The 26,351-nt window shown below is 42.6% G+C and overlaps 1 protein-coding gene and 1 pseudogene across 2 annotated transcripts in view; both read right to left on the bottom strand.

Annotated features, from left to right (window-relative positions):
* LOC140694629 (trafficking protein particle complex subunit 9-like) overlaps positions 1 to 3,897 on the bottom strand; it is a 32,674-nt gene extending 28,777 nt beyond the window's left edge. The window contains exon 1 of one of the 2 annotated variants that reach the window (XM_072957768.1): positions 3,709 to 3,897. The gene's annotated coding sequence lies outside the window, so the exon portion shown is untranslated. The remainder of the gene's footprint in view (positions 1 to 3,708) is intronic. The other variant, XM_072957769.1, reaches the window with a different exon arrangement.
* The window catches only part of LOC140694628 (trafficking protein particle complex subunit 9-like), a 40,468-nt pseudogene continuing 18,013 nt past the window's right edge, over positions 3,897 to 26,351 (bottom strand).

Below are 26,351 nucleotides of genomic sequence, written 5' to 3'. Positions count from 1 at the left end.
TCTCAGCAAAATGTCTATGTCTTCACTTACTGTGTTCTATTAGGAGAATATGTCTATGGCCACAAAGCAGAAATCCAATTGAAAACACCATGCACGAAGCCGGGTGAATGTCTACATAAGAGACTTTGTTCTCACGCTCACTGAATGAAAACTCAGAAAAAGTGGTCCTCCTCCCTCAGCAAGTGGGAGGTACCCTGATTGTGTGTGTGTGTGCGTGTGTGTGCGTGCACGCGTGTGTGTGTAAATCAAATACAATGAATTCTGGGATGTGTAAAGATTTTTTTTATGTTAGTATCATTTCATGAGGATGAGAAAACCTTTAAAGTGATTTGAATCTAGTGTTCTCAGAGAGTCTCAGGCTCTTTTGGTGGAGGAGGGGAAAGGAGAAAGGAAAGGAGGAAAGAAGTAAATGAAGCTAAGGAGTAAGAATACTGCTAGGGATAGGCAAGACATTAATTTTGTTCCTTCTTGCATCACACACAAATTAGGGACTGGCTTTCTCCCATGCCTTGTCAAGCACTGAGTTGCAGAAGAAGAGGCGACAGCCCATTTCTCACTGAGCTTGTGACTGTACGTGGCATGTTACAGACACAAATCATTTACCCTGATCAAACACTCTAGCAGCAGGCCGTAATTCTCCTATTTTGAGAGACAAGAAAACAGGAGTTCAAAGAGGGTATATAACTTGGCAAAAGTCTGAGGACCAGTAAACAAGAGAGGATGAATTCAAACTCAGATCTGAATGCAGAGTCTGAACTTCCAACTCTCAGGACTGGAAAATCCTTAACGCATAGGCTACCCAGCTTCCCTGCAGTGTTCCTGGCACCAAGCATTTCCCATGGCACTGGTCTCCACTTCTCACAGACACAGTGCTGTGTCCAGCCAATGACCTCCATCGGACCTTGATCATCTACCTGCCACGCGCACCAGGCTTCTCCATAAAGGCAGGAAAGCTGGCTTTCAAGTGCATACAAAGCTATCCCTGGTCTTTCCTGGACTCTTCTGTGGCTTCTCCAGCCTAAAGGCAGCCATGAAACTGCTCACAGTTTGTACATGAACCACACTACCTCTCTCCATCTGTCTCCCCACGTGTACTACTTAGCTATGACCATTTTGATAATCTTGGAAACAAACTTTTAAAAACAGAAAAGAAAGCATTCTGGAACAAGTACTTAATAATTACAATTTTAAATGACAAGTTACAAAGTGAGTATTTACAAACCGAATCTGCCTTCCTAGGTGTCAGTTTAAACAGTTAAAAAATGTAATACCAAAAAATTCTCCCTTAAAAAATTAACAAAATCCTCAACAATAATCTTGAATAAACTCAAAATTAATGCCCATGTTCCACATGGAGAAAACTACAGGACTGTACTGAGGGGTAAATTAAGAGGAGTGAATGTATGGACATCAACATATTGCATGGAGGAAAGCAGTTTTGTAAAGACGTAAGTTCCCCTAAAGATAATTCAAAACTTACTAAAAAATCCCATGAAAACTCTTACCTGTTTTTTTTTTAACTTGAGCAAATTATTTTAGAATTCTTCAGGAATAATAAAGTCATAATACTAGCCAAAAAAATTTGGGATGGAAGAAAAGAATGAAAAAACATTGCACTGTCAGATATTAAATAAATTTTTACAATATGTAAGATATAGAGCTGGAATAAGAAAGAAAGATTTACAGAAATATACCATGAGCTCAAAAAGAGACTCTAGTGTTCATAAGTATTTTGTACACGTGGGATTTCAAATCAAAGAGCAAAGTATGAATTCAATAATTGTTCTGGGACAATCAGAGAATCCCCTGCAAAGAACAAATTCTATTCCTGTCATAATGACCACAAGAAAAATTACAGATAGTGATGTAAATATTAGAAAGTACTAATAAGAGCCAATACAACCCTTTGCTCATATTACTTCAACTTCTCTTCACTAGAACAATTACCATTATCATCTCCATCTTAGAGATTTAAAAACCTGCAGAAGAGATTTGTACCATTATAAGAAAGTATTTCTAAGAATAATACCAAAGTTAAAACCCAAAAGGAAGACATTTAATACCTTAAGAATATGTTGGGCCACAACAAAAATAAACCTACTGAACAAAATGAAAGGCAAGAAATGACAAGAAAAAGCTCTGTGATACATGTTGATGAAGACAAGGGGTTAATGTTCATGACATACAAAGAGCTGTCACAAAGCAACAAGAAGCTCCCTCACTTAACTGTGTGCAACGGACAAAAGGGATCATTCACTTTTAAAAAGTCAGATGGCTAATGAGTGAAAAATACTGAATACCTCACTGGTCATCAAATGCAAGCTAAAACAATGAAAAAGCACTTTTGCTCATCATATTGGCAAATATTTATAAAAGATATTCTAGCTAGTATCCATCTGTGAGAGAACAAATTTTGAGCGACATTTTGGAGGACGACATGTCAATGGATATATAAACACTGAAAAACGTGTGTACACACAGACTCAACTCAGCTTCAAGGAATCGTTTCGTTTAGAAAAAAAATCAGTTCAAAAAGATGTATTCATCAGGGCATTTACACAGCACTTTTTACAATGCTGGGAAGAAAAGCTGAAGTGAAATCATATCCAGCGATATACAACTGGTTACAGAAATTATTCTACATCTATTCATTCCCCACTGGAGAAGGAATTTCTAGAGTCTCTTGAAAGGAGCCTGTGATGAATGTAAATGTCACATCCAGGGACTAAATTTCAGGAAGCCTTAACTAAAGGAATACTCATACAAGATTACAGGAATGTTTGTACAAGAAGGATGCCAGTCAAACATCATTACTGACAGTGGAAAATGGAGAAAACTTAAGCGTCCACCATCAAGAAAATTATGCAGTAAATCACGGCGAGCTGTGGGCTCTGAGGGGGCCGGTGTTTCGGCATGGTCCAGGGCCTTGTCCACAGCACTCTCTCACCAAAGGTGTCCTTCCAAAAGAGACCACACCTGCACATCAGGAGACCCCTTCCACTTATCTGAAAGGACCGGGTGAATCTGGAGTGGGAGGACGTCTATGATATACCCCTGAGTGAATAAAGTGAGCTGTAGAAAACATATAGTATGGCCTTAATTTTCAATAAAGCATATAAACACACACATATATATAGATTTCTCATATACGTGTATGTATGTACATATGTATGTATGTGTATATATATATGTCCTAGGCATAAAGGTCATGAAATATATACACATTGTCAACAGCTTTTACCTTCAGGAAATAAGGGGAAGGGAGGTAGGGGACTTTCGGTACCACCATGGTTCTCTTTTCAGTATTTCAGTAAAGTATACTTGGAATTTAAAAGTTTATTTTAGTCTGAAGTAAAATGGACGATGCCTCCACAAGACAGAATTCTATACTGGTCATTAAAAATCATGCCAGGGGAGATAGAATATTGCAGAAAAAATATAAAAAGCCGAATGGAAAATGGAGTTCTCCACACAGTAAACAGGCACAGAGTGCTCGCTGGTTTTTATGACAGAGGTGATACACACTGACGAAAAGGACAAAAATAGACGTTAAAGTGTTAATTATTATCTCCGAGTAGTGGGACCAGGATAGCCTCTCTTACACCTTTTTTCAGACATATTATATTAAAAACACATTGTTTTTCATCTGAAAAAAAGCATTTTTAGATGTCTAGTACCACACATTGGAGAAAATACACGAGTACTTACAGAAACAAGTAACTAGGAGACACCGCAGTAGCGTCGCACAATGTGGAACGGGCGATCCTGAATAACACCGCGCAGTTACGTAAGGACCCACAAAGGGAGAGCACCTGCTGTAACAGGACGCGGTCCCCTTCTATTTGTCAGTTGTGTCTTCAGGGCTGAGGCAGTTCTGAGCACGGCCAGTGTCACTGCTGGTGTCTGGATGGATGCCACTGGAGGTAGGGGCACCTGCAAGCCGAGACGAAGAACAGAAATCATCCTCTGCTTTTTCTGTCTTGTTTCTTTGTTACTTTATAAGAGAGGCATAAATAAGATAAACTGTGAACCTTCCCTACTGAAATTTCAGAAATGAAACCGTTTTTAAAGTCTACACAGCTTATATTCTGCCTATAACTGTCTTTTAAAACAGCATCATATTTATTAAATGTTAATTAACTCAATTAACTCCCTGTTGAAGCCTTCTATTAAAGAACATGAAATGCACTACGTAAAAGCACCACGCCTGCAGTGACTACCTTAGCTTTCTTGACGGCAGTGCAGTCAGCACCCACCATCCCGTGGCCCTGAGCTCCTGATGCTGGTAAGAGCACACTGCCGCCTCAGATGGAGAGAAACTGTGAAAGCATTCTCTGAAATGTACAGCACTGACAAAACATAACTGAGAAATCACAGGCTCCTTTGAGGCTGTCATTTTCTGTTTCTGGCCAACCCCGGTCAATGAGCAGAACCACCCCATTCCTGAGCCATGGGACTCACGTGGGAAGCAGTTTTGGAGAAATTTCCAGATATAGAATGTAACCAACTATACATAGAACTCTGACAAAAGAAACGATGAAATACTCTGATTTTGGAAGACAGTCAAAATATTCTCCTAAGCCTTAGTAGCAGGAAAGACTGGGCTTCTCCTAAGCCACTTATTTATTTCACAGCCAGTGAGCATTTCCCATAAACTCTGTTACCCTGTGTCTGGTGGGAGCCTCGGGCACACTCTTGCTGTCCATCTTATAAATGACAGGGCAGAGGTGTGTGTCTCACATCTGCAACCCTCAAACAGGCTCGCCTCCTAGCCTCACTGTCTGAACTTGGCCCTATTTTCTCACCTGTTTATTTGGTATCTGTTCTTCTCTAAGCTGCCTGAAATGCTTCTTGGAACAAGTCAGAAGAACGAGTGGGTAGAGAAATGGACAGATGGACAGGTGAGAGATGGGCAGACAGACAGAGAGACTCCAAGAAAAGGGGAACAAAGAAAATTTCCTATGCAAAACCCTCTTCTAGTCTGGGAAGAAAACCACCATGGAGAAGTGTGAAGAGGCAGGTAGCTTAGGACTGTTTCTTGGATTCCATGAAATGTCACACCAAGAGACGAGAGGGTAGAAATATAAATAATAAAAGAAAAAAGCATGCATGCTTGAAAAATATATCTACAATATGTACTTACTAAAGAATACATTCAAATAAGCAGGGCCAAATAACACAATCCTTGGGTATTTACAGAAGTGGGAATCCCACCTCCAAACCACAAGGCATCCCTTTGGAGCACTGAGAGTCTACACGGGGCGGTCATAAAGCCGTCTCCGCAAATCCATTCTATCCTGCACTTATGAGGAACGAGCAGCTGTGCTCGGGCTGCCCACGCGCATCATTTACACCCCTCAGCACCTCTACGGGGGAGGGACGCCTAGCGAGCCCCGTCTCTGCAGGACAGAAAACAAGTCCGGGAGAGGCTAAGCCGACCTACCAGTTCTCCAACTCACAGGGCTGGTCACTCCAGAGCAGGACTCGAACTCGGACCCATGTTTGTAACCACAGTACTACCGTGATTTATGTGCTTTTTGTGTGTATAATTCATTTGTTTCCGGCATGAAAGGATATTTAATTAATGTTCGGTTGTCTTGTCTATCTCATTAGCTCACAATCAATCTTTATACTGTTCAATTGTACTCTTTTCCCCTGGAGAAAGGAATGGAAAGAGCAGGGGTCAGAATGAGGAGGGGCTCCATTCTTTATCTGGTACCTCATCTCATCCAAGTCCCCAACGAGGGAGAAGGAGCAAATGTTCTCTTCATCTTTTAAAGAGAGGGCTCCACTGAGGGTGACTTTCTCAATTCCAAAACCAAGGCTGGGGGCAGGGCACATGCAGCAACAAGAGCAGTATCACCTGTAGGAAGGCGAAAAGAGCTCACGGGAGGGCTCCGGTGGTGTGACTCATTTAATTTCAATCGATAAAAAATACCACAGTCTAAAAATACTAGCATGCAATGGATTTGCTCTTTCTTGATATCTAGCAAGTTTCCACAGCCCCCATGTAACATTATCATGTACCAGTGAAAGGAAGAGTCTACAGACAGGGAAAATCAATGCCACAGGCAGGCTGAAAACCAGGCTGGAGGAAAGGAAGAGAAAGGGCATAGTTAAGAAGAGGGGAAAGGCTGAGAAAAAGACATCATCACAAGGACTCTCAAGCATCATCCAACAATCATATAATCATTCATTCAAGAGAGAGTTACTGAGGTCTTATTTTGTGGAAGATTTTACAGAGGGCAAAGCAAGAGCACAGCGTCCATGGTGGCAGCAAGTGGCGGGGCTCAAATACACTTCTGATCCCGGTACCTTGCACACTTGTCCTCAGTATAAAGGCAAAGAAAAAAAAGTAAAATAATACTCTGTAAAATCAACGCATTGCTGAAAAAAATTAAAGAAGACCTAAATACCTGGACAGACACACCACGCACATTCCTGGATCAGAAGACAGCGCTCTTGAAATGGCAGTGCTCCCCAGAGCGATCCATACATTCAACGTGGTCTCGATCACAATCCCAGCAGGCTCCTCTGCAGAAACTGACAGCTTGCTGCTACAATTCATATGGGAATTCGAGGGTCTAAGTGACAAAAACATACTTGAAGAAGAAGAACAACATGAGAGGACCTGTAATTCTCAATATCAAACCTTACAACTGTATCTCCAGGTGAGGTTAGAGGCCATCTTTAAGTTATTATTGTTTTTATCCTTATTTTCCAAATTCTCTACAATGAATATAACTGTTACAATATGAAAACTAAAAAGTAACGTACCTTTTAAAACATGCACACCGATTCATTCATTGGGAAAAAAATATTTTAACTATAAAGAGTTAAACAAATATCTAGTGAGAAAGGACTACTTAAAAAAAAGTGCGTTTAAATTTTTCATAAATTGAAAACTGAAAAGCACAAACACATCAAGTTTCTAGGGAGACCGATGCAACATATTAATAGTTATTTCCATAATTCTAATTTAACAATGAAAACTCAAGAAAGGGAAAACTGTGATTGACAGCCAACTGCAAACACATGGAGAGCAAAGGCCTAGAAATCACAGTTCCTTTAACTCTGCTACTGACTCAATAGGAGAGGAAATTCCTCACTGAGGGGACAGTGGAATCCCATGCATAAGAGAGGATACACTGTACAAACTGCACTAGAATCGGGGGTGATTTTCTTAGAAGAATTCTAAAGTTACAACATTGCTGAAAAAGTATAAAAACACTGACAGACAGATTAAAACACACAGTCATATATATTATATAGAAACATATGAAGTCTGCTCCCATGTTGCATAGAAATACAAACATATTTGTTCATTTATGGGCACTGATTACTTTATCCCAGGTAGAATATTTCAACTAAAACAAATAATCAATAATACACTCTTCTTGTCAAATTTAGTTGATAAGTTACTCTGCTATGTAACCATAATGTGTATAAGATAGATCTAAAGTTAGTGAAAAAGAGCTTTGTGTGGTTTCTTGAACTCTTCTCAAAATTCCAAGCTTAATTTTAAAATAGAACTGAGCAGTATTTCTATATGCTCTTTTCCCTCGTGAAATGAACAACACAGTCTGTTGTCCAAATACTGTCCTTACAATGATTCACGAGCACCGTATCCTAACAAAACTGCTGGACAGCAAGGCACTATCCAGACACTGTGACCAAACAAATGAAACACAAAGAAGACAGTGACCATATTCTGGAGGGCTTATAATCTGTGTCAACATCGGGGTTTTTATTTGATTGGTTTGATTGGGTAGCAAAATGAAATCAATCAGGTACTTTCTTCTTTGAGCATTCTGTAAGTCATGACTGTTTTTAGTGTCATGAGCAGGAGAGACTTAAGCATGAATTGATTGGGTCAACTAGCAACAATCATCACTCGAGGGTGAGTAATAAAGAAGTTAACTGATAGCAATGCTTCTGCCTACATGAGACCTAAAATAAAGCTACACTGACCTCTGCAAGGAAAATGAGGTGATGCGGTCCCCAATGAGAAAACAAACTAACAAGAAATCAAAAAAGGAAAGACTTTTTCATTAACGATTCCAGGAAGGAGTGGAGCATGGAGGGGAAGAGCACAGATGCTCGGGACAAACATGAGGGTCTGAACTCCCACAACACTGGGTAGCTCTAACACTGATATGTCAGTGAAATTTTCTGCATCTCAGTCTCCTATCCACAGACTGGGAAGAACAACAGCACCCATCTCCTAGAACGGTCCTAAGAATTAAGTTATTTTATATATAAAAGTTTAAATAAAATACCTCGGATTTTAAATATTACCCCAAAAGCACAAGGAACAAAGAAAACAGAGATAAATTGGAGTTCATGAAAATTTAAAACTTTGCTTCAAAGGACACCATACAGAAAGTGAAAAAAAACACACAGGAGAAAATTTTTTCAAATCATTTATCTGATTAGGAATTTGTATCTCCAAATAAGAAAAAAACTCCTACAACTCAACAATAGAAAGGCAACTCAATTAAAAAGTGAATAATGGATCTGAAAAGGTATTTTTCAAGGAAAATATACAAATGGCCAATAAGCACAATCAAACGATGTTCAATATCTTTAGCTTTAAGGGAAATAAAGTCAAAACCACTAGGAGAAACCGCTTCACACTCACTACAATAGGTTATAATTAAAAAAGTGTAACAAGCAGTAATGAAGACACAGACTAATTGGAGCTCGCAGCCCTTGCTGGTGAGGACGTAACACAGCGTGGCCACTTTGGAAAACAGCCTGGCAGGGCCTCAGAGAGTGAAATGTTTGGTTTCTGGATGACCCAGCAATTCTGCTCTCTGGGCACACACATAAGAGAACTGAAAAGAAATGTCCACATAAAAACTCCTACAGGAATATTCACGGCGCCATTATTCATTACAGCCAAAAAGCAGAAACAAAAAAAATGCCTATCACCTGATGAATGGGTAAACAGTGGGTCCCAGCCATACAGTGGAATATAATTCAGCAATGGCAAAGCATAGAGTACTGACCCAGGCCGCAACGTGGACAAAAATTGAAAACGTTACTCAGTGTGAAAGAAGTCAGTCACAATAGACGGTTCCATTTACTTGAAATGACTGGGTTTACATGAAATGTCCAACACAGGCAAATCCACAGAGAGAGAAGAGTGGCTCCTTGGGGCTGGGGGAGGATGGGGAAAATGGGAAAGACTGCTTATGCGTACGGGGCTTCCTGTTGGGGGGATGAAAATGTTCTAAGATTCACTGGGATGCACAATTCTCGGCATAGGGTAAAAACCGCTGTATATGTTAATGGGTGAATTGTATTAAAACTGTTAAGAACAAAAGCCACCTCGGGCCAGTACCTTCCCATAGTAAATGCAAATTGCGAGCTTTTATTACAGGAAGAAAAACTGCCCTCAGCATGAAAGCAGGAGATCAGCAAATGTGAGTTAACCGAAATTGGATAAGAGCATTTCACTTGAAACAGTTGCTGAGTGTACATGAAATATTCACAAATAGGAAAATCAGTTTGACATCACGAAGAAGCATTCTGCTTCAAATGATGATCAAGGATTCGGCAAGCCCAGCTGCTAGAAATGACCAGAGAAGAAACCTGGTTCTTCAAACAAGCACCAGAGCCAACAAGGAAATGGTGGTGAGGAAAGCAGGTGGCCGAAAATCTGGAACAGTTTGCTACAAGTAATTACTCCACTGAAAATTCAAAAGTAAAATGAAAATGATGCAATGCTGTGTTGACCTCGCATGAATGGGCTTCCTCCGGTGCTCCACAGTTCTGTTATCCCGAATGAGAGACTCAGGAGTATCAGCATGGCTCCTGGGAGCCCCAAGTGACTGCCCACCAGCACGCTGACCACCATCACATCTGCCAGGGTTGAATTGTAGAGAAGAGACCAACTTCTGAAAGGCACAGGAAATGTTGACAAGGGAAGAAAAGGCTGTGGTCAGTCCTGGGATAGAGGCCCTGTGAGCAGAGGCCAGAAGGCTGCAGGTGAACCACAAGGAAGCAGATCTCAATTATGTTCTCTCTCTCCCTCCGGTAGGAGAGATAAAACTGCTTCCTTCTCACCTGGAACTCTGAGTTCTGGCTGGCAGAAATCTTACCGACACGGAATGATTATTCAAGACAGTGGAAAAAGTCCAGAAATCGATAGGGAGTAGGGAGCCTACTCCACGAGCCTCTCAAATTCTCCCATATTTATTGTGTTTAATCAAAGAAAATAGTCATTAACAGTTGTGTGATAGTAAGCAGGAACTTGGGCAAAGTCTGTATGAGACAGAGATTGTAGAATCCACCAGGAGTGCATAGTCTTAGTGTATCTTTAGGGAAGTCATGGGGTGAGAGGAACAAAATACATTCTTTAGATATGTGAATTACAAAGCAGACAACCAGACCAGCCAGGTCCTTGTTGTGGGGGTAACAGACTATCTAACAGCACACAAGCCCAGCTTTTATAGCTGAGGTCCTGGGTCCTTGCTTTGCAATGAGCAGAGTGCTATCTAAAACCTCAACTATGCAAGCAAAGCATTGTCTCTGCTCTTTAAGGCAAGGAGACAGGAGTGAGGATGCACAGGCCCCTGCTTGCAAAGCAGTTACTAAGCATATTTTTTCTTCTTAAAGTTGACAGGCGGCTGGGGTCTGTTACAATTTGTTAACCCAATCAAGGGCTCCCAAATGGAACCATTATGGAGAACACCCTGGGATGACAAATCCTGGTTTTGGGTCATTTCCTGCCAGCTTCAGCCACTCTAGCAGGGTCTAGGCACATCCCTGAATAACGATCCCACAGAACCACACACATTCTTAACTCCTGGTGTGAAACTTAATTTTAGCTCTACACAATTTAAGTAGAAATGTTTCAGAAATAAAAGATATTATATAATTTTTATAGCTCATCATAGGACTGATTTTTCTTATTGCTCTAAGCTGCTGCTACTTGGTAAAGCACCTAACTCTGCAGGTGAATTCAATACTTTCCATTGTGCATAACTAGCCAGTTTGGTCTCGCTAACTTCTATTGGTCAAATACCGATACACTTAATTGATTTCATTTTCATCAATTTCAACCGGGAGGAGAGGGAGTGTCACTCTTTTCCTCAGCCCACCCTCAATTCTTTTATCATCAGCAACTCAGGCCTCCTGAAAACAAGACAAAGCATTTGTTTCCCTTCTTCTACACTTTCCACAAACCCAACAGAAAACATCAGCCTGAAGATAGAATTCAACACAAATGTTAAAACAAAAATCTATAAACCTGAAGTATTTCCATCTCCGAATCATGATACACAATGACATGAGAATAAGTGTGTCAGGCACAAAGCATGCGTGAGCCTAACCACCTGATACATATTCTTCAAAGGAAGGAAGGTTTTCGTATGTTTTATTATCACTCTTTGTCATTGTTTCTGATTAAGCCAAAAAATAGTTTATGAAATAATTTAGCACTGCAATAACAGATTTTTGTTGTATCAATTACAGAAGACATTCAGAGGGGATGGGAAAACCCACCTCTGTAAAAAATGCAAAATATCTTCCCCTGTTAAGAACACGTATACAAAATGCAACAGAGAATTCAAATTCTTGTGGAGAGGAGCAAAAGCCACAGAACCAAAGCAAAGTAATACTATGAGTGAATTCAAAATTCACTGGACAAACATGCTCAATGCATTCAATGAATTTTAAAGCACACTGCAAAACATTCACTTAATGATCTGCAGGCTAGAGGAACAATTTCACTCTTTAACAGACAGCAGAAACCAATAGGGTGCCCCACCAAACTACGACCAAAGAACAATCAGGTTTTTAAAAGTTCTGACAAATCAACATGTTCTAAAGATCAAAATCCAAAAATTTTAAACATTCATAATGTTTCACCATAATGTTCACCACAATGAAACAAGCACTTAAAAAAACAAAAAACCCAAAGAAACTAAGCACATAGATCATGTACCTGGATCAATGAGCACTTCATGTACCACTGGAAGAAAGAACAGGCTATAGCCTTTTACTTGAAAATTAAAACTACTTTCAAAGATAAATGCTAACACACATTTCATCATTCATGTTGTCTTGAAAAACCTGAGGACCTTGTATCTGATTAGAAAAGCAATTCTAAGTAATAGTATGTTAAATTTCAGTGCCAGTTTGCTTTAGAAGAAAAGAGAAAAGAAAAGCTACTGTTTCCTGTTTCTCATATCCTGCATAAAGTGTGAAGTGCCTCCTTGCCTCTTTCTCCTCCCGTTTTCTAAGCTCATGCTCCGGAACACTTCAGAAACAAGTATGAGAACCACTTATTCCCACCAATATGCCAAATGACAAAAGAAAATCAATTTATTTTTGTAAATATATGCCTATACCTTGAACTGGAGGAGAAAGGTATCAAAGTCTATATGGAAATTATTTCTACCTTCCTGAAATCACACACACAAACGTTCACACAGACCCAGACACATACCCCCTGGATTACTGGGCACTTCAAAAGCTTAAGACTTACAACTTCTAGAAGATAACTTTGTAGTTAGTTTAAAATACAAAACTGTCAGCTTTTGAAAGCCTTGATCATCTGCTAAACCATCCAAATATCAAAGAGACCCAATTAGCCTTTTCTGTAGAATGTAATTTCCCATGATGGCAAAACAGACCCTAAGAAGTTCTGGATCCAAGTCTTGTGTTTATCACTAGCTACGATCGTTTTTAAGCACATTAACAGATTCAGAAATGTATGTCCCAACAACATTTATTCTTATTGAAATATTATACGTGTTCAATTGCCTATACAGAGACTAGGTCCCATGATGGTGTTTAAGAGCTCTTTTGTGTATTGCAATGTGTATTTTTAAGTGCAGACAAGGAGAGTGGCTATTACTCAGTTGTAGAGCACCTGTTTAGCATGCACAATGTCCTGGCTTCAGTCCCCAGTACTTCCAAAAAATAAATAAAAATAAGGGCATATTTAAAAATAAGAATAAAGTTATAAAAAATACAGACTAAAAACCACTGCAATATAAAAGCCACAATTACAATAAAAAAACAAGTGTTTCTATCAAATATTGACTATATGCCAATCACAGAGACAACCAGAAATCACACCTGATAACCATCACGTGTGATTCTCAGCAACCCTACTAAGTAGACATGGATGAGAAACCCGGCCCTGCGGATGAGGAGATGGGGCTCGGAGTAGCCGGGGACGCTGACCGTCCTGCTCCCCGGGACACCGCGTCAGCCCAGGGCAAGCGCTGACGGAGCTGCACAGAGGGGACTCCCAGCTGCATGGAAACTTGGGGCACTGGGGAGTCCCAGAAAACACTAAAAATTGTTCAGTGAAAAACCAGCTCAAATATATTACACTGTGCCACATCCTTTAAACAGGGAACATGACTGAGACCGTTTTGATGCCTCCGTGTCCTTTCTGTCATCATCAGTTACTTGCCCGCTCAGCGCAACCAGTGATTAACTGGACCCCATATGAACTGCACTCAGATGGAAGAGCTTTTAAAGTTGTTTTATGAAGTTTGTAGGACTCTGTCTATGCCTCACACAGGTGGTCATCCATCATTTCTCACCGGTGTGGATGTACCACCCGAAATCACTCCTTTCTGCTTTTTAAAGTCCCTTCATCTACTCCAGACTTTTCAACAGCAAAGAAGAAGCTCAACCACACACAGTGGACAGCTTCTCACCAAATGGACTTGAACAGCCCATCAGACTTCCTGGAAGCCCTTTTCTTCTATTAAACCCACTATCAGGTACTTCATCATTTTCTGATTAGTGGACTTGGCCTCTGACTGGCCTACTCAGAGAGCTCCCAGCCTCAGATCCGGGTGTGGGATAGGACCCTGCTGTTGGGGGAAATCAGTGCGGAAGGCGGACATACTCCAGTCAGGACTGCATGGGTAGAAGTGCCACAACGTGCTCAAAAATTATGCAGTCAGCACCCCTGGGCTCCCATGGACTGGTTTCACATTAACCAAACACATGAGACACTGATGCAAGAAAACCAGAAACTTAACTTATTAATGTAACAGAAGATGTGAAACTATGAACCAGGCTGCAATATCAGAGCTCAACCATGAGTACATTTTCTCCTCAACGGCCTAATCACGGGCAGGCAGTCACATGGCAAGCATGGACAGAAGCAGAGCAGGAAGGGTTTCTAGATTAACTCAATGGACTAAATTTCTGTTATACGAAAAGTTCTACTGCCTGGAAAACAATTAACGCTTATCACGGTGCACTCTTTGTGGACAGTGGCCGATACTCGACTGTGAGCACCTGTGTAACTCTCCTTCCTCTGTCTTTCTGGGCTAAATGATGCACAGAGGTACAGAGATCAAGGCATGCAGGTACATCTAAACAACCAAAGCTCATCTCTGTGAGCCTCAAAACCAGACAGCCAGGGTTAAAATACCAGCTCTGCCACTTACTAGTTTTCTGACTTTGGCCAAATTACTTACCCTCTGTGTGCCTCAATTTCCACACTGTAAAACTGGGATAACAATCAAACCTTCCTTACTCGCTTGTTGAGAAGATTGAAGGATTCATTTCTGTAAAACTCTCAGAAAAGAATGCAGCACATTTTTGGTGCTCAACAAACGTCAACTTAATATTAAAGTGGTTTACAAGTCTCCCTTCTAATCATCTTCTGTGTTTCCTGGCTAGACTAAGTCCCAAAGGAAATCCTTATTTCTCCTTTTATAAACTCTTGGGGAGCAGCCTTCTGTTCCATCCCACCACCAGTTTAAACTGAATTAGGGGATGCCTCCTCCCCACTCCTCTGGGCCATGGAGAGTGCTTCTCCCTTCACAACCCTGACCCCTGGCCCACAGCTAGCCCTCGTCACACTAACAGAGTGAGTTGTGATTCCGGGGAGACAAGCAAGGCATATGAAACCCTTACTTTCCCTCCAGTGTTGGCCACCATTGGGAAGCAACCGGGATGCTCAGCTCCATGGCAGGACAGCCCTGTGCATGATGGGGCACATCCTCTCAAGGGAAGGCTCGCTGTGGCCCAGAGATACCTGCGACAGGGTGAGTCTCTACTTCTGGGACACAGAATCATGACACGCATTTTCCCAGAGCCCTGAAGTTCATGGAGAACGTGGCTTCATCAGTAACAAAGAACACATTTATCGCCTGCCTAGTCTTTTGTGTCATCTCTCAGTTGGCTGCTGGAGACAACATGTGTATAAGTATTGGATCCCCTTAAGCCCCAACATATATAAAGTAACAAAAAATTCTGTGGCTTAACGTTGGTTCAGGGCGACTGTGTAACAGTTCTAACTCTGCTAAATGCTAAATTATGGGTATAGGAACTATGGAACCTCCTCAAATATCTTTCATCATAAAACCAGCTTTTCTTATTTTCCTGTTTCTTAGTAATTGCCAAAGACCATAAATGATGGCTTCACAGAAAACAGCAGCTAAAGTTTAAGAGCCCTCTTGACATACACACTGTGGGAAACACTTTACATAATTTCTAATTCTCACAATTCTACAAAGCAGATACCAGCGTCCCCATCTCACAGACGAGGGAAAAACTCAGAACGAACTGACTCAGGCTCACGTGGCTCAGTGGCAGCACGTGCACGCAAACCCAATTCAAAACACTACACCCCTTCGTATATGTACCAAATCACCTCCCACCAATTAACAGACAGCGGCGGGGTCAATACTCAGGGAACTCAATACACTTTTCACCTTTAAGGTGTACCAGAGGCCACTTCTAGCTCTTTTTTAAAATCCTGGCTCACTGGTTTCTAACACTGGAAGCAAAGTCAGATTTTGCCACTGTTTGCACAGCAAGTCTGAAATGTTCACAGCGAGATGACAGAATAAAACAAAGTTATAAGCAGAATAATTTTTCCAGGTAAAGAGACACAATGGACATTGTGCTATTCTGAAGCGTTAAGCAAAGTAATCAAAATAAAATCACGTTGTTTAAGCCTTCTTTGACAAACAGGAAAATTAAGACTGTAAGAAGGTGCATCTGTGCCACCTATGGCTAAAAAGACCTTCCAGGTTGCCGGGAAAGATGCAACACAAAAATTGCCTGTAGGATCAGAAATGAGAATCAGGTAACTAAAAGCTTACGTACCACATACTACACTTTGATTCGGGGGAAGGGAGGGGTATTCAGTATTTAATCTGATATTGCTAATAGTCCTGGATATAAACAGAAGTCATAGGCTCATGGAAACTCGTCTTAAAAGAGGGAAGAATACAGTCCAGAAACTTCATTTTACAGGAGGGGAGACTGAGACCTGGGATCTGTCCTCCTGGCAATCCGCAGCAATGCTCTCCTAGGCCTCGTGTCTTGCACTGTAGCAAAAACCAACAGATCTGTACTACGCCTACATTCATAAAAGTCACGTCTGTATTTTTCCAACAGCAGGTTATCTAAGTATCTTGCAAAATACTTCTCAAAGAGCCAGGAAATCATACAAGTTTGATGAAATACAAAAACATTTATTTACATAATACAACAGCATGAGCTTTATTCTCTCTATTAAAAAAGTGACACGTCAAATCAATGTTTTGATATTTTAAACCTGTTAAGAGTGCAGAAAAAAATAATCAAAATTTTCTTTAATCACAAAATAGAGAAGCTTACTCCCTGAAAATGATCAATGTGGACTTTCCTAAACTTAATGGATCTGTTCAGAGTCAGACGAATTTAAATGTCTGAGTGGATGGTTACACGGCAACATGAATTCTGAGTTGCAACAATACATATGCTGAGTAAATAACCTTCAAGGTCATCTGCTTAAGGCAATGTAACTAGTCCCTGTCTCACTGGAATGTTACAGATTTCATTAAAACTTCATACTGCACTAAAAAAAGAACCCTTGTTTCTTTAAACCATTTTCATATATATCATATATATACATATTGAATATGCATCAGAAATAAGCCACCCTCTTTAGTATTCAGAGTTGATCCTTCTAAACTATCTGTCATTGTGACAGCATATTTTTATTAAGCACCTCTTGGGTGCTTTGTATACAAGGCGTCTAACTCTCACAGTCAGACAAGGTAAACGATAGTACTCAAATTTCACAAATGACGAAATGTGCTTAAGCCATGAAAACAACTAACATATTCATCATCAGGAAAGAAAAGAGTAAGGATTTTACGTACAATAGTCTCTGACAATCTTTTCTTCCATACTAAGACTACATAAAACCAATTCAGTCTTTGTAAGTATTTCTGACAATAAGGGCCACTAGAGAAAAACAAGTAACATCATTAGCAATGGTTGGATTTTCAAAGCCCACTTCTCTTTTGCACTATAATTACTTTTAATGTTTTGCTGTTAGTGCTTACAGAGCACTAAATTTAAATACTAAATTTTTAAGTAACTACCTGAAAATAAAACATTTGTGAAAATGTACAATTTTAACTTATGCCACTCTGTCTCACTTTCTCACTGGTGTCTCTCCTTTCAAGGCCTCATCAGGCTGAGATCACAAAAATCGGTCATTTATGGGCTCAGAGGAGTTCGGGAAACAACTCAACGGGAGGATGATTAGAGGAGCAATTAAGAATGCAGCCTGTGCAGCCAGGGTTCCAGCACCGAGCTACCCACCGCCAGCTGCGTGTGATTTGGGACAAGCTGGCCCATCTCTCAATCCCTCAGCTGCAAAAAAGGAGACACTGATACCTACCCTCCAACACCTGCTATGAAGTAAAACTTGAGGAAGGTATTTTAGCCTTAGGTAGGTGACCACTTACAGTGAGTTTGGTCATTATGATGATGAGGATGGCTGTTAATAAATTAAGCTAGACCAAAAAGGAGAAATCACCATAAAGGAGAATCATTTTAAGTCAATGAGCATTTCCTATTGGATGGATTGCAGAATATTCTATTGATTTTTTTATTAAACCAAGTTTTGTCCATTAATTATAGATTTACAGGTTCATGGACAAGTCTCCAGAAAAAGAATTAGAGGCCTCTAACCTCTGAATATTAAGAAAGTAAAGTTTAAAAAAAATCAGGGGGGAGATTATACCTCATTTGGGAGAGTATGTGCTTAGCATGCATGAGGCCCTCAGTTCAGTCCCCGATAACACCATTTTAAAACTTTTTTTTTAAGAAATGGAGAATTACAGCAAAAAATGGAGGAATACAGAATTTTGTTAGAGACTCAACTCAGATTTAAGATGGGGAAAAAACATCTATTTCTGAGTGTGAAGGAAAAGCCCAGCTGGGCTAACATGCTAAGTCACAAATCTAAGTGTGATAAGTGTCAGTTTACTGATATAAGTTCTGCTGGGCTAACTTGTAAATCTAAAGTTTAGTGTCAGTTTACTGGGCTAACAAGCTAACTCGTAAATCCAAGCTCAACTAGCGTCAGTAACGTGATCTGTTCCAAATTGATAAGCTCCAGTGTACTGATTCCTTGCTTTATGTTGTTTCAACCTTATTGGCTAATAGCCCCATACTTGTAATTAACCCTATAAAACCTCATGTGCACGTCTTGGAGGTGCTCAGAGCTTCGGAGCAGAAGCCCCTCTGAGCCCACCGGCGTAATAAATCTGAGTACTCCAACCCTCCGAGTGGTGCTTGTTTCTTGGCTGGCCTGTCATTTCCGTAACAAGAGGAAATCTTGAGAACTATGTAAACTGGATCTGAGATGTCTAGTCTTTTAACATTATTCGCGAATTCATATTACCAAGTCTTAAAACTACCTGATAACCCACAGTGGTGATAGTGATCGTAACAGCTGCCAACGCGGATCGAGCTCCGGCTAGGGCTGCTGTTCTGACATCTCTGCCCCTGAGGCCTCACCAGGCTGAGAGCACTAAATCCGGTCATTCATGAGCATCTCGTGTAAGTCCTACATTTGTGCTTCTCACTCCCCCCTCACCAGCCCCTCTGAGGGAAGCACTGTTATCATCTCCCCCACCCGCAGATAAGGCCACTGAGGCACTGAGACTAAACCAGTTCCAAGTCACATCGACATTAAAGGACGTCTGTATTTCTGCTGTTTTGCTTTTGACAAAGGAATCTGAGATATCAATTCAAGGGAGGCTGTTGAATAATCAAGTCTGTCTGGTCTTCACCTCAAAGAGCAGATACTATAAATTCCTGATGTAGGATGAGGCTGCCGCCACAAACTGACTCAGCTTGGAATTAATATCCAAGATGATGCAGTGGATACACGTAAATATTCACGAGTGTCAACTCCGCTCACGGGTCTGGGCCCTTCACTGTATGAACGGGGGTGAAATCCCCACCCGTGTCAGGGAGGAAAGCGCGCATCTTCCATGTCTCACTCAGGCTTCACGGGCTGTTTCCCCCCACAGTCTGTGCTCAATGATTAAAAAGCTCTCAAGATTTTTACACTGTGCAAAACTGAAAGACATTTCTGCAGATGGAGCAATTTCTCAGGCATAAACCTATTTTGCCTACACTTAGCAAGGGGGAAAAAAGAAACATGACTCTGCAAAGTCTCTGATCCTCACCACTCACAGGAGTAGAAATGCCACAGCACAAGATGACACTTCACATTGCAGGGTGAGAAAAAGATAAAGCCGCCCCAACAACAGGCACTCCCAGAGACAGCACTCAGCAGTCTTCTGCACACTCACGGTTGTGCAGCCCTCACCACCATCTATTTCCAGAACACTCCATCATCCCATAAGAAACCCCTGTCCACTAGTAGTCACTCCCCATCCCCCCTCCACCAAGACCCTTGCAACCAACACCTGCTCTCTACCTCTGCATGTGCCTATTCTGGGCATTTCAGATCACTGAAATCAACAATATGTGGCCGTTTCTGTCTGGTTCCTTTCACTTAAAATGCTGTTATCAAGGCTCGTCCATTTTGAAGTGGCATCAGCATCTCTCTGTGTTTTTTTTTTTTTGAAAACGTTAAAGTTTATTAGAAGGTGGTAAGTACTATCAAAAAGAGTAGAGTGGAGAATAAGGGATTGGGTTTCAAAGGGAAAAGGGCGGGTTGAGCAGTCAGGGTGGACTTCCCAGAACAGGTAGCCTTTTTCATCTTCCCCTTTATTTTTTTTTTCTTTTTTATTCACTCTTACGTCTGAATAATGTTCCACTACATGGAGATACTACATTCTGTTCATCCATTCAGCAGCTATGTATGGACGAAGTCCAGAAGAATGAATGTAAGAGGTGAGTAGCAGGGATGGCATTTAAGCAAAGGGCAAGATTTTCTTTAAAAAAAAAAAGCCAACAAACAGAGGCACAAGGAAATTCAGTGAGTTTCTGAGCAAAGTGAATGCTTGCTTCGGCAGGACTACCGTGCAGGGCTGGGGCGGATATTGGAAGGAATCACGGTGAGGGAGTAACCTGAGAAGACGCCCCACTGCAAGCAGCTCAGCCAGTTCTCCTCCCTCATCCTGTATTTTTAGAGCCATGTTTCTGTGTTTCTCTTACTTCAAGTAATAGCACTTTAACTACACATCTGATCATCTACATCAGACCACCTTACCTCCAAGCCACAGAAAATCATTCACTGACCGGAGCAGCTCCAGGACATAACAGTGATGGATCAGGGAGTCCTGCAGCATTCCATCCTGCAGGCACAAACCCCACATGTGCCCCGTTGATGTCCAGAAAATAAAATGCATGGAAATTTCTCACTGCTGGTACACGACATCTGCCCCTAAATTGCCCCAAAATCTTGCTGGCAAAGCACTACTCAACCCTCTCACAACAAAACAAACAAACAAACAAACAAACAAAACAGCTAAGAAGGCAAATATAGGCCCTTCCATTGAAAACCAGCAACCATCAATGTTAGTATCTCAGCTGGAATGCTCCTGACTTCAAAAACCACTGCGCAGTTACTTTTTAAACGTGAAAGGCACATATGAATTCCACGTAGATGATATTACAGAAGGATTTTTCTTTTCAAAATTTCCAGTTGCAACATTAGCACAAGAAAGTTTATGTTTCAGCTTTCAAAAAATCAATTATCTTCCACTTTCTTAATGTTGATCCTATTATTATTTTTTAAAGGGAGCTATGCTGCATATTATAAACCAACTCTTTGGCTTCTGTAATCAAGACCTTTATGACCTCACTATTTCAGAGCAAACTAATGATGCTTTGAGAGGTGGGGCCTGGGGCGCTCACTAACAGCTCTTTAAATACTGATAAGGATGTGCTATTAAGTAATGCAAACGCTGTAACTCCACATTAACTCAGAAACCAAAGAAACTACACCAAAGCCTTACTTTATCATTTTTATATATTCCTATTCTTTTGAATATTAATGTTCTTAAAAGATATGTTTTTTTTGAGAAAGACAACAGCTGTATTAATTTTCTTCTCACCAAGAACGCAATTTTTATCAAGAATAAAACCCCTATGGAAATCCGAAAGACGGGACGTTTCTAGCTAAGTGAACATGCAGAACAAACCTAAATCCTATCAGATCTCACTCCAACGAGCTCAACAAATTCCTGGGCTACCCTGAAACTTAGCTCTTCTATTCCAAATGTTGGCTGAGCTAAGATAATCACACAAGGCAGGGAAGGAGAGAAGAGGAAAGTCCACCTAGCGGCCTCCATCTTTTTACTTCCAGCCAAAAGGCGCCGCTAGGGCGGCCCCGCTAACAAGCCCTCCCCATAAGGAAATCCGGCATCCACACTGCCCCTGCAGTTCCCAAGCAGCCCCGACGCCCCTCTCCCACGGGTCACCTCCCAGCCTGTGAATGGTCTTCTAATGACCCCCCCAGTTGGTGGCACCCTCCCCCTCTTCCCTGCTACACACACACACACACACACACGCATACACACACAGAGCCAGGGCAGCCTGCCCAAAGCACAAATTTGATTACATCATCCCCACTTCAAACCCTTCAGAGGCTCCCTGGTGGAGTTCTAGCCGCACCCCCGACACTTCTCGCCCAGCTTCACCTCAGTACCCAGGTCCCCAGTGACCTCAGGGGCCCCCTGACCTGCTCCTACTTCCCACTTGCCTCCAGGCTCATTTTGAATGTTTCTCAAGGAAGCCTTCCCTCCCTCCAACCTCCGCACTTTGTTCCTATCTTCCAAGAACATTCTAGGTTAAGTCAACTTCTGACACTGCTAAGCTCCCAAGAAGCAAATACATTTTGCTTACTAATGTGGGTCCACCCTCTCTCCCCTAGACACTCAGAAGTGCTAGTGTTATGAATAAATGAATGACGGGGTGGGTCTCAAAAGGAGAGACATACCTGCTGTCGCCCGTCCCGACCCTACTTTCTGTAGAATATCAGAAGCAAAACCAGAAGTACCTTTCCTGAGGGTCACTTCCTGCTGACACCCTTCACTGCCTCCTGTGACAGGTCTAGTAAAACCCAAACTCTTCCAAAGCCCTCCACCCTAGGCCATCTCCAGTGTCCTCCCCAGCAAGGCACCCTCCACCCTGGACCACACAAGACACTCTCCCCGAGTCCCCACCCCACAAGCCTCCAGGCCTCTGCCCAGGCTGCACCTGCCACGTGAGCCATCCTCTTGATGCCTTCTCCTGACTGACACTTACTATGTCCTCACAACTGAATGTACAGCCCATTTCTTCCAGGAAGTCCTCTCTGATAATGTCCTTTAGGTCTTGGCTGGGCTCCCTCTACAGCAGCACTGCATGGTGACCAACTGTGTGTTTGCCCGCTCCTTTGAGACCACGACCTCTTGGGGGCCATGTGGGAAGGAGTGAGATTACAAGAGGGGTGGGAAAAGCAAAAAGCATAAATCACAGCCCAAGTCCCAAGTTCAAGGATCCTTTCTCAGAAAAAAAGAATAAAATATTTCACAAGAGTGCAATTTGGCTACTATTTTTGTGGCTTGTGGACAGCAAGAGCTTGGTGTTCTAGTCCAAAACCCAGGTTAAATGCAAAGAAATGTATATATTCATATCCAAATGAAACCAGAGCTGCTCAACAACAGTTTGCAGTTAGAATTGAAAGGATCTTTGATAAAGGCAATCTCTCTCTCTCTCTTCTTTCTTTTCTGGCATCATATAATTTTAGAAGTATTTGCGTGACTAAGAGATGGCTACAGCCCGTGATTCTGCACTGGAGTGTTTGCGGCTGAGGAAGCCCAGATTACATTCACTGTGTAAATGCAATCACACCAACACACCGACAGGCGCCCTGGTGGTGGAGCTGATGTTCCAAAGCAGGCAACCTTATGTTGTAAGAGAACTCTAAATAGAAAGTAAGAAATGCAATGTTCTGTACTCAATTTCATTCGCTACATGGGCCATGAACTGATAGTACATCTTGTCTAATGAAATCCAAAAATAAATTGTCAACGTCGATTTTCTTCATCTGACCGTTTTATGCTAACTTTGGATAAGAAACCCTCACTTCATATGGAAAGCTCAGGCCTAACCTGCAGCACAGTTATATCCCGTGGAAGAAAGTCTATCAAGGGAGAACTGGAGAGTTTCCCTTCAGAAGCTGCTAAGTCTGGTTTTGCACCTGTATGTCATTTGCAACCACGTCATCGTCAAAGGAGTAAGACCTTACCTCTATGGGCCGAAAAGCACTGCGGTGCTTCCAAACCATCAAAGAACACTGAGCTTTGTGAAACAGTCCTGAGGCACATGAATCGCACTTTTTCTGAAAGGCTCCAAAACTGACCCCCTTCACCATTCCAGGTACAACAGGGAGGTACCAGAATTAGTAGAGAAAACATGCCCTTGAAGTCTGACAAGGCCCTGCTTGAATCCTGCTACAGCATTTACTAGCCGCTAAACGGACCAATTCCTTAACCCCTCTGAGAAGGCTTCCCAATCTGCAAAAGGGGGCTGCCACCGACCACCTGGGAGGCATGGATGTGAATGCAACACGCAAGTAGGGCGGCCGACTGGTACCTGACACGGGGCCCTGCTAGTTTCCCTCCACTGCCCTTCTCCCCCTTTAAACTTGCTCTGTTCCCCCTGGTAAGGGTCAAACCAATGGAACAGACTGCCTGATTCTTCTGTGTATCCCCGGATACATGCCTTACCCTTAGGAGGCCAGAAAAAGAACTGTCTCCTCCCCAGTCACTATCAATGTTCTTAAGAGTCTGAGATTTTTTAACTCTAGTTTGCAGGGAGACTATTCCAGAACTGTCCAAGCACCATTCTCCAGGTTGGCTCCTCACCCAGCGCCCATCCCTTTTCACCTCAGATCCTCTGTCTGATTGCCTTCTGTTCATGGGAAAGCAAGTCCGGTAGGTTGGGGACTCCCTAGGCCTCCCTCCCTCCCTCACAGGTGAGTGTGACTACCTTCTCCCCACTCCCCACTCCAACTCCAGCTTCTGAAGAGTCTCCCCTCCAGGACCCTGCACCCTCTGCATCGTCCCAAGACGCACACACGTGGCCACAACCTTCCCTTCAGATTTCTTCCTGGGTGGCCCTCCCCACCCCCTAGCCCCTTAAGGATAAATGGCATTGCTCTGAAAATCGCAAATGCCACTGACTGACACACCAAAGCTGAATGGTCTGGGCTTTCCTCCAACCGAGGCACAGCCTTGTCCCCCCTCAGCCTTAGTCTGCACATCTCAAGATGAGCTCAGCCCCCTATACGGCTGTGAACACCAGCTGAGAATGACGACTCCCAATGTGTATCTCTAGTCCGGCTCCTTCACCTGAGCCCCAGGTTCATAGACCCGAGTGCCTCTTTGAAGTCCTAACTTGGATGACAAATGGCATCTTAAATATCCCTCATGTCCACCATTTACTCTGGAATTCGATTCCTGGCAGGTACCTCCCAGGCTCCCCATTTTAGTAACAGCTCCAGAACCCACCTAGGTGTTTGAAGTCACATTAAATTTCCCCTGTTCCCTCCCCCTAGCCCTGCCCTGGAACCTGTCTTGTCATTTCCGTTGCTAAGCCCATCTCAAGACTGGTTCTGCAGGGACCACGGAAAGAACCCCACAAGCTCACAGCATGGTGCAGTGAGTCACAATCCTCCAAAGGGTGCTCCCTGGAGGGGGAGGCATCTCCTGGCTCGGGGCACCTCAGAAGGCACTGAATTCTCACAAAGGAGGCCCAGGAGAAGGGACTCAAAGTTCTCCCGTGGTCTGAACTTTGAAGGGCCCGAGGTCTGGGGGAGCTCCTAATTAGCAGACACACTTGCCAGTGAGCAGATGTGGATGGAGGAACCCAGGCAAGGCTGTTCTCACTCCGACCCCTGGGCCCTCGGGAGCCACGGGAAAAGCCTGTGTCCAGGGCACAGCCCAGCCATCAGAGATCCCAGCCTGCATTTGCCAACCCGGACAGCCTAGACTCCTTCTACTTGCGACACTTACTTCTGTTCTGTTCCCCCCAAGAATGTGATGGACTCTTTAAGAAAGTCTGGCCTGTCTCAAGCGAGACCAAGTCAGTGAAGGATGAAGTGCCGACATTTGGACCACAACATGAAAGGAGAAACAAGGCCTCATGGTCAGCATGATGGTGGTGGCCAAACCCTTCCCCCGGGTGAGATGAAACATGGTGGGGGTGAGAATCCAAGGTCCTAGGTCGGCCAAAGCTTCTTCCTACACGGCTGACTGGGGTGTTGGACACTCACTACCGCAAACTAACGACACGGCCGTCAATGGTGGATGTCAGCTGCAACAGACAACGAGTCAGCTACTTACTGCCAACATGGGTTAAAAGTAAAGGCCGGTGTAGGGAGGCCTGCATGGCTGCTGAGGCAAACCACAGACCCGGCTCTGAATGCCCACTGGCTGAAGCAGAGTGGAACCTACGGTCCCCTTTAGCGGTCCGTTTGTCCACCAGATCCAGGTGAGCCAGCCTCTTCGGAGAAGGCCATGTTGTCCTGATACTCAGAAAAACCAGCCTCATACAGGGAACAAAAGAGTGGCATGGATTTTAGAACCGATACTGCCCCTTTATGAAGGCAAAGTAAAGTAAATGGCACGGGGGAGTTGAATGCAAAAAAAAAAGTGACTGCTTCCTCCAACAGCTGTTCACCCCCGAGACGGCCACTTACTCACCAGTGACCACCGGCCAGGAAGAGCCATCACGCACGTCACACAGCGACAGCCAGGAACCGTGTGCTGAGCACTTTTGTGTAAAAGCAGAAATCGAGCAAGATGCTGCAGACTTTGACTTTCCAAGTTTAAATACTCCATGAAAAGAATCCCTCAGCAGCAGCCTAAATCAATTCGCATCTCACTTCTTCAAAACAAACAAATAAATTTAATAAGGGCGCATTTGTCACCAAATATAAGGAGGACAAAACAGATTCCTCAAAGCAAGGATTTTAACAGGTATCAAACACCAGTGGGTGATGTGCTAACAAAGCAAATATTCCAAAAAATTAGAAAATAAAAAGATGACTAGGATAATACAAGGACCAAGGCAGCTGTTAAGTTTTTGCTTTTTAAAGCGATGGAGACAGC

This window comes from Vicugna pacos, unplaced genomic scaffold (genome assembly GCF_048564905.1).
Source record: "Vicugna pacos unplaced genomic scaffold, VicPac4 scaffold_67, whole genome shotgun sequence".
NCBI lineage: Eukaryota > Metazoa > Chordata > Mammalia > Artiodactyla > Camelidae > Vicugna > Vicugna pacos.
The sequence above is the reverse complement of the archived record's forward strand: the minus strand, read 5'-3'. Positions and strand labels throughout refer to the sequence as shown.